This window comes from Micrasema longulum, unplaced genomic scaffold (genome assembly GCF_059751315.1).
Source record: "Micrasema longulum isolate JH-2025_06_02 unplaced genomic scaffold, ASM5975131v1 h1tg000275l, whole genome shotgun sequence".
In the NCBI taxonomy this organism is placed as follows: Eukaryota; Metazoa; Arthropoda; class Insecta; order Trichoptera; family Brachycentridae; genus Micrasema; species Micrasema longulum.
Genome location: NW_028277479.1, coordinates 308259 through 317510, shown reverse-complemented (window position 1 = coordinate 317510; position 9252 = coordinate 308259).

The following is a 9252-nucleotide window of genomic DNA, read 5'->3' as shown; positions in this document are numbered from 1 at the left end:
CAAGATAATAGTAAAAATTCAGATTCCTATCTAATTCGTGTAGAGTGTAAGTACTAACTCAGAACTCAGAACATACATATGTGTGAAAAAAATATCTAAATTATAGTGTAATATTTTTTATTTTATTTTATTTTGTTAGAAAAAACAACAGATGTTATAAAAATAAATAATATATATATATAAAATAGTATAAACATCCAGCTAACGTTTTTCACAAATAAAGTGATGGAATAGAGAAGAGGGATTTTTATAATATATTTGACTAATTGGAAATTTACTAACGATAATAATATTAATATTTTAAAAGGTACATAAATTAATTTTACACTTTTACAAATGTTTGGTTTTGAACCCAGAACTTTCCATGCGTAAGTCAAACCTCTTAGCCAATATACCACGGAGGCTACTGGAATTTTACTGCTGGGATCACGACTGGCAAAAAAAAGAACCGTCAAAATCCGACCATTACTGCAACAATAATAACTTTGTACATTGAAGAAAGAAGTTTAAAAAAAATAAGTATACACTTGTATTTGTTTTTCTGTTACTATATGTTAAAATACATTTTACATGAATTCAAAAAGTATGTTTTTAAATATTTGTACCTTGGAGGATGTAACACGGAAGTCAACTTTTTGCCGTTTTTTTTGCGTTCTGATGATTTACCCAGATTCTGGGGTCTCAAATTTTGGGGGCCATTTTCACCGAGTTGTAAAAAACTCCTATTTAAAAATGGGAAATATGTTGCAGTAGAGTGAGTACTATGGACCTCTTATTCATGAGTCTGCGACACTAACCACGCGACCTCAACCCGATTAAAATTAAAATAAATTTTGAAGTTAAAAATGCAGAAATTATCGCAATAAGCTATTTTATACGTTAATAAAACACCAAAGTCTAATTTCGTCATAAAAATGCTTTTTTAAGTTGAAATAAAAATACGAACCACTTTTTTTTAATGCATAAAACATCAATAATTTCAGATACGCTATTTTATATGTATAATTATCAATAAAATAATCATAATTTTAAATTGAAAGTTCTTCATATTTGTTTCAGAAGTTATGATGCTTTGGAAATTCCACAATCACAAAATATTATTTCCTGAACATTTTGTATAATGTCACTCAGGTGGTTTATCCTTTAAAGTACAGATACATGAGCCCAGTGACCCACAGATAAGGTTTTTATTATTTTTTGCTCTTCTGTTAAATTCGCCCGTTTAAAAACTTGCTCTTTGCCGAATGAGAAAAGCTGCCGGAAAGAGCTCTCTGTTATCTTGTAGGCCTGACATCATTTTGATGAAAGATGGTAATCCAAAAGTATATTATATGTATTTCATTAGACTGTGGAAAAAATGGAAGTGAATAGAAGTGAAGTGAAGAGATTCAATTCGAATTGGGCTGTGGTTCCGTGGCTAGTGTTGCAAACTCACGAATCAGAGGTCCGTGGTTTAAACCCCATTCTATCCCGATTTGATTCCCATTGTCAAATACCAAGTCATTATTATTATTATTTATTCGGGTAACCAACAACTACATTAATTTATCATGTACAAAAAACAAAACATATAAGCCAATTACAGGTTTTCACGAGTAGCACCAGAGTAAGTTAAAATGTATTTTTAAACATAAAATGAACAGTAATCTAAATTCAAAAGTAAAAAAACGATACAAATTATTTCGAAAGCTAACGCTGCACGTTATAATGATTATTTGCAAATAAATCTACGTTTAATGGTGTTATTATAACATTAAAATTATTTGAAGTTTGCCATAAATATGAATTTTGCTTAATGTTAGCATAATAAAATAAGCTGTTTCACGATGTTTATGCATAGGTACAAAAAGGTGATGTTTTTTATATATTTAATTGTATTGTTCGAATTTAAACTCAAGTTTCAACCGGAAACACATGTACTTAAAAATTGGCTTTGTATATTTTCAATTTGCGATAATCTGCACATTGTACAAAGGATTATATATTAGTGATGCATATTCCAAGTTGCTTCGCACCAATTTTTTAATTATTAACAACTCCTTGTTGAAAATACCCCTAAGATCTGAATATTGTGGTTAATAACAAGAACGCAAAACTTACGTTTTTTGTTCTAAAAAAAAATACATTGGACATGATCAATTTGCCGAAATGATTATTAAACTTTTTAAAAGCCTACGTGCATAATTGCACCTGCAAACTTTATATTTATTAATTTATTTATTCACACGTTTATTCTGTTTTCTCTTTTTTGCTGTTGCTGGGAAGAAATACCAATCCAATCAGTAATAAACCCGCGAGTGTACTTTGTATAAGGAATTTAAATAATAATTCTCATAAAATGTTGTGTTTGAACAATCGGAATGGACAATGCAAGTTACGGAGCCGGTTTTGGGTTTGTGGTCCGAATATATTAAAGTATCCACACGCCATGTCAAGTCTAGCAAAAAGCTTCTCATTATGAAAAATACTCATTTTATAAGTGCTTTGTCTTGTTGACTAAGTAAACCGGGTGAAATTATTATAACGAAATAACTTCATTATAATCCACACATTATACTCCACATTTAGATTATTGCTTTACAGTATTATAAGATTTTAATTTTGAAAGCGAAAAAAAAGGATTAAAACATCGTTTGATGATTAAAAGCAGCTTCCGCGGTGTAATGACTATGAGCCAGTTACATAGAAAAAAATTAAGCTGTTTGAAGTTAAATAATTGTTGTGTTTTCGTCAAAAAGGACAAAAGACTTCGCACGAAAAATTAAAATAAAAAACTTGTTTTAACAAAAACGCGGCCATTATTTAACTTTAAACGTTTTATTCAACTGACCCTTAGACGCTTGAACAACTTATGGAAGGCTCCGGGTTCGATTCCCGGTGAGAACACAAAAAATAAAACATGTTTTTTCTGAAGCCTTTGTGTTTTTTCCTGTGATTCACCACTACAATTTTGAATCGGGTCGTGGTCCCGTGGCTAGTGTCTCGAACTCACATCCCAAAGGTCTGTGGTTCGAGTCCCACTCTACCCTAACTTGATTCCCATTTTCTAATAGTGAGTTATTTACAACTCGTTGAAAATGGCCCTAAAAATTTAATATTTGGGTAAATCATGAGAGCCCACATATTTTATTTTTTTCAAATAAAAAATAAAAATAATTGGGCCTCCTGGCCTGTTGTATAGTAAATAAAAAAGGAATACAAAATACAAATTTACTGGATGCCTAAATGTATGAAAAGTGAAAATCATACAAAAATTCTAAACAGAATATGCAATTTTTTTCCTAAAGGATATCAAGAAATCATATAGCGTCTTAAAAACTTAAGAAAAATATATTTATATACTATGCGTATTTATTAATATACATCCAGAAGTGTTCCATCCAGAACAAAAAAAAAGGTAATGCAACCTGTCGGACATTTTAATTCGATAAACAACAATACCTAACATAATGTAGGTAATATAAAATTATGTTTAAGTATATAGAAAAGCAAAATAAAAGTAGAACTAGAATAATGCTTTTTTTTTATTTGTCTCGCTTCTTCCTATTCGTAGAGTAAGGCGCCGGGCAGAAAGAGATAGCACCGTTGGAGGCAGTCTACCAGAATATTTAATAATTTAGTTAACTTATTTACGTTAACCAAATAATTCCAATGAGTAAAATATTTAGTTCCTGCCAACATCAATAGCATTGCAATAAATTGTAATATTGGTAAAAATATATTAAAAAATAATGTTTTTTCATTAATTTTACGATCGCGGTGTATTGATATTATTAATAATATTATTTTTTATTTAAGTAGATAAAAAGTAAAATCATTTCTTTTCTTCATTCCCTTTCCACACTTAATGATGTGGGCACTGTATTGGTTTACCAATCGCATCGTATCTTAATCATTTTTGTTACATGAAGGTCAGATGATTAGTCTTACGCTTAAGGTACTATGGGACCAGGGACTGTGAAATATTATTGTGTGAAAATACCCTTTGAAATAAATATTTGTAAATATATATGTCGGTAGTCGAACCTAAAACCTCAATTAATCAATTAAACCTTAATTAAACAAATAAATGTATTTCAAGGTAACATTTTTTTACAAGTCCAAATAATTAAGGATAAAAGCGTCACCATGTTATTCTTCAAAAATAAAATATTCTAAATGACAATGAACCAACAGTAAATGTCTCTAATTAGAAAATAAATTAATATCGTATCAATTAAGACCTATGACATTTAGCGTCCAGCTCCAACGCTGGGACAGCTTAAATTGTTATTGTAATAATTCATTATTGATGAGACAATGTTTTTTTTTCTATAATATGAAAAAAAAAATATATAGATATATTCCTGACACTGCCCGTTTTCCCTTGAAGCCATGTAATTCTGACATTGAGCCTTTGGCAGAGCTCATACTAGTTCTGCCTCCCACAACATCCGTTCCTATATTAATTACATGAATGGACGTAAATGAGTTAACTAAATTATTAAATATTCTGGTAGACTGCCTCCAACGGTGCTATCTCTCTCTGCCCGGCGCCGTGCTCTACGAATAGGAAGAAGCGAGACACAAATACAATCCGTGATACTTTTGACAGTAGAAAACCGTCGGCCACCGGCATTCGGTTCTTTAATTGGTTTCGAATTATAATTGAAAATGTTATTTTAGAGAAAACCAATAAATTAAACGTCTTGAATCGTAAATATATCTTAAATCACAAGTAATGTAGAATATAGCAGGTTCGGAAGGTGTCACAATACACGTAGACATTATTTATCGTCTAATTTTTTATCTACGTGAGATATAAATCCAACCCACCATCAAAAAATCTATTTAATCAAAAACATTGTATAACAGTACCTACTTGTTTTTAACTTTTATGGTGTAGATGATATAAGATAAAGATGATATTTCTTTGAATTTAATTTGTTCATCCAGTTTTTCATTTTTTTATTTTATTTTATTCATATTTTTTCTCTTACAAACAATAATTAATAATAAAAATAATGTGACCTCACCGGGGTTACCCATGCTGAGGACACTTAATAATATACTTTTTTTAAAAACATTTTTACATTTGAGAATAAACAAAGAAGACTAACTTAATAAACGGAGAAAATTAACAAAATGTTCAGGCAGTTTTATATTTACAAATAATTCATGTACATCTATATTATTTTTATTACAAAACGCACAATAAAAGAACAAAAACCTTACATAAGCTTTACACTTGTGGAGCAGTTGATTCAATATTGGTTTATGCGAATGCGACAATCCATTTTACTTCTACCTAGCTCCACTATCCATTTTTTTAAAAGTATTTTTTAACATTTTCTCGTTACTAATTGTTTTAATAAATAGTGGAAGTAGTTTAAAGATTTTAATTGAATAATACTTAAAATCCCTTCGTCCGAAAGTGGTATTAGTTTGTGTTTGTTTAAGTTGTCTTTGTGTTGAGGATCAAGTGATTATATTATTTGTATGTGATGTACTGTAGGGGTTATGTCTTTTATTTCTTGTCTTACCATTTCATATCTTATGCTTATGTTGGACAGGCGCCATGAGGCAGTTGGTTAGACGGATAACTGTGAAACTAGCAGCGCGGGTTCGATTACCGCCAATAGCAAGAAAATTTAAGATAAATATTTTTTTCTATTGATGTAGTGTATTTTTCATAAACTACTACCATATCTTTTCTTTTCTACGCGCTGCAATTGGTCTGAATTCTATATATAAAGATATTTTCATGAATTTAGCAAGTCAAAAATTCTGATAATTTTTTAATTTGAATTCCGTCGCGGTATGTACCAGGATAACAAGACAACACGCAACATCAATTACGTGTACTGACTGGGCTCCGCCAGCGAACACCCGCATGTTGTTCAAACTGTAACACTTCACTGTCCCTAGACTGGTACCTGAAACGTAATACGTAAGACATGTTTTACATATAACACTGCTCTTTGTCCGGGCGGATTAAGAATACAATTGTTTGTGTGAAATAGAACCAGAAAACAACTCTGCTAAAAACCCTGATTAAGAGAATTGCGAGGAGATAAGTCCTCCTCGTAGAGTAGTGAAAGGCATTTCAATTTCAATTCCAATTTCAATTTTATTTATTTATTCATATGTATATATATGTGCATTACACAATGGAATATCTTAGTTCATATATTTAGAAATAGTAAAAATAAAAAGGTAAAATTAGGTATGTAAAAATAACACATAGGTGTATAAAATTAAACCCTTAGGTATGCTATCCAGGTATACTATCCAGCTATTAGGTATAATATCCAGAGAATAGTTTGTTAAAAAAGTAAGAGAATCTTGTAACAAAAAACTTCCCCAGTGACGTGAAAAATGTCAAAGTCCAAAGTGATATTGTTCAACGTAGAGATAGCCCTTCCAACAGGCATGACCATTGGCATTTTTGAGATATTGGGTTAAATTCCTGGCAGGGGGTTAACAAATGCAGTGCCCCATGCACCCCTGGATGTGGAAATGGTGATGATGGTAATAACAATAGAGTATTTCATGTTTTTCAACTAGAACATGGGGAATAAGGCCATAACCTTACCTTCATGTAACAGATGATCAAGGTACGCTGCATCTGGAGTATAAATCGTCGCTAAAACAACTGGTTTTCAATGTTCCGATCCGCTGGTTGCCAAACAATAATATGCTGTTCCTTGATCAGCACAGCAAAAACTACGGCTTGCATACACCAATGTCCCGATTGTGTCGCATTGTCAACTCGAGACAAGGTCTAGAATTTTTTGGTGTAAGTCTTTCTAGATTTTAACAATCACTAAGATAGACCCGAAGTAATCGAGGTAGTCATTATTATATTTTTTTGTCCTAGCTTTAATATTTTTTATTTGCATTGAATGGAATAAACAAATAAATGAATAAATGAATAAACAAATAAATGAATAAATGAATAAATGAATAAATGAATAAATGAATAAATGAATAAATGAATAAATGAATAAATGAATAAATGAATAAATGAATAAATGAATTAATGAATAAATGAATAAATGAATAAAAGAATAAATGAATAAATGAATAAATGAATAAAAGAATAAAAGAATAAATGAATAAATGAATGAATGAATAAATGAATAAATGAATAAATGAATAAATGAATAAATGAATAAATGAATAAATGAATACATGAATAAATGAATAAATGAATGAATGAATAAATGAATAAATGAATAAATGAATAAATGAATAAATGAATAAATGAATAAATGAATAAATGAATAAATGAATAAATAAATAAATAAATGCTGTACCCTATGATGAAATTAGGAAAATAATAATGATATAAACATAATAATAATACATGTATGTGCGCCGCCCCTGCACTGGACGAAGATATCCGTATCGGAGCCGCCGCTGGACTGGCACTGGACCGATCTGCCGTAAAATAAAAAGGCACGACTTTTATTACCAAATGATGACTCGCCGTTTGCCCCCGAATCCGGCAATGGCGGCTCGTGATTGTATTTGGCCGGTTAATTTTATCCTGTTGTTTAAGAATTCCATTCCTATATATTATTAATTGACTACATTAGCGTGGTGCCCATTTGTTTTATTTTGAAACTTGAAATTGGGCACACATAAACACATTATTATATGTGCTCAAATAATAACAGTGTTTATATATTTGTAATTAATTGGTTTGATTCAGAAGAACAGATAATAGACGTTTCGTCTCTTTTCTTGTTCTTAATCATTAAGTCGAATTTAATTTTCCACTCTTACTATCCTCCATTTATCCTTCACCACTCCTTATCAATTTCTTTCTTTTCCTTTCCACTATCTTCTTGTGCTGTCCATATCTCTTTTTTTTTTAAATAAACTATATTTATATAGTTTCAACCGTCGTTGCTTTATTTCAGTATAATTTCGTGAATCCATATTATTGGATGGCAGGCCCTACTATTTATATATACATTTTTATAGTTTCTATTAATAATCATTTGACCTGCACATCTGTGTGTATTCAAAATAAATAAAATTTAAAAAAAAAATAACTTAAAAATAATAAAACAATCGTTCAATCGGACCCGGACGTTCACAAACACTGTACCTTCCCGCATCAATATTTTTGTGAGTATTGGATATTTGATGTATGTAAGAACTTTATTTATTTTTTAATAGATTTTATTATGCGAATATTATTTTATAGATTTGTGATTTGTCGATTTTTTTTCGCGTTTTTTAAATTCTGTTTACTGTTTTAAAATATTTCCGAATTGTTAATTTTATTTCTATTTAGGTTTTATTGACATTTCAGTTTACTATTTTTCATTCTGCCCTATTTTATGTGGGCCCAAGTGTCACCTACTTAGGGCCCAAAACAACAAAATTCAGAGTTTGGAGAATTGATGTCTCAGTAGAATCTTGGGTGCACACCCTTAGGTGGTTTGACTTTGCAAGGAATTAAATAATAAGAGAACGGACGTAAAAAACTCCGATGACAACTGTCATCAAGCGCAGGCGATACGGTTGGCTTGGCCAAATACTGCGGATGCTTCCTGAGAGCCTTAACCACGCTTGCCTACTTTACAAAGCATCGGGTTCTTAACGTCCTGGACGTTCACTGCTGACTATTTGACGGCAGTTCGTGTCAGAACTACGGTACGCGAATCTGACTTGGGAGGATGCACAGGAGCTGGCAGCCAAAAGAGATGCTTGGAGGATCTTAGTGGATACCATATGCTCCAACTGAGGGAGTGGACATGGAATGATGATGATTTTTTTTTGTTGCCTACTTTTTACACAAATTTCGAGTATGTACAAATTGTCAGCTTACTCTTATTTTAAACATTTTTTTTTTTATATGACTAGACTTTGTTTTTTTTAATACCTATTTAAGAGAATACAATTTTCTCCTTTTTATTGATAGAAAACTTTTCCCTTCTCAAAACGAGTTTCTCTTAGGGGCATAAATTATTACAGACTTTCACGTTTTCCTTTTTTTTTTATTTATTAAAAAAACTTTTTGACAAAATAAAGTATAAAATTATAAATCGTTTGTACATACAGAATTAATGATAAGGTTTCTACCTCTCTAATAGGGTGAAAACTCATGTTCAGAAATGGAGTTTATCCACATTAATTTTTATTTTTACGTATATTATATAGTGTTTAAATATATTTGTTTTATTTTATTTTAACTATCTCAAACAGACTCCTATGAATTATGTATTATATTCTAAAAGATACAAAATTTTATACTGT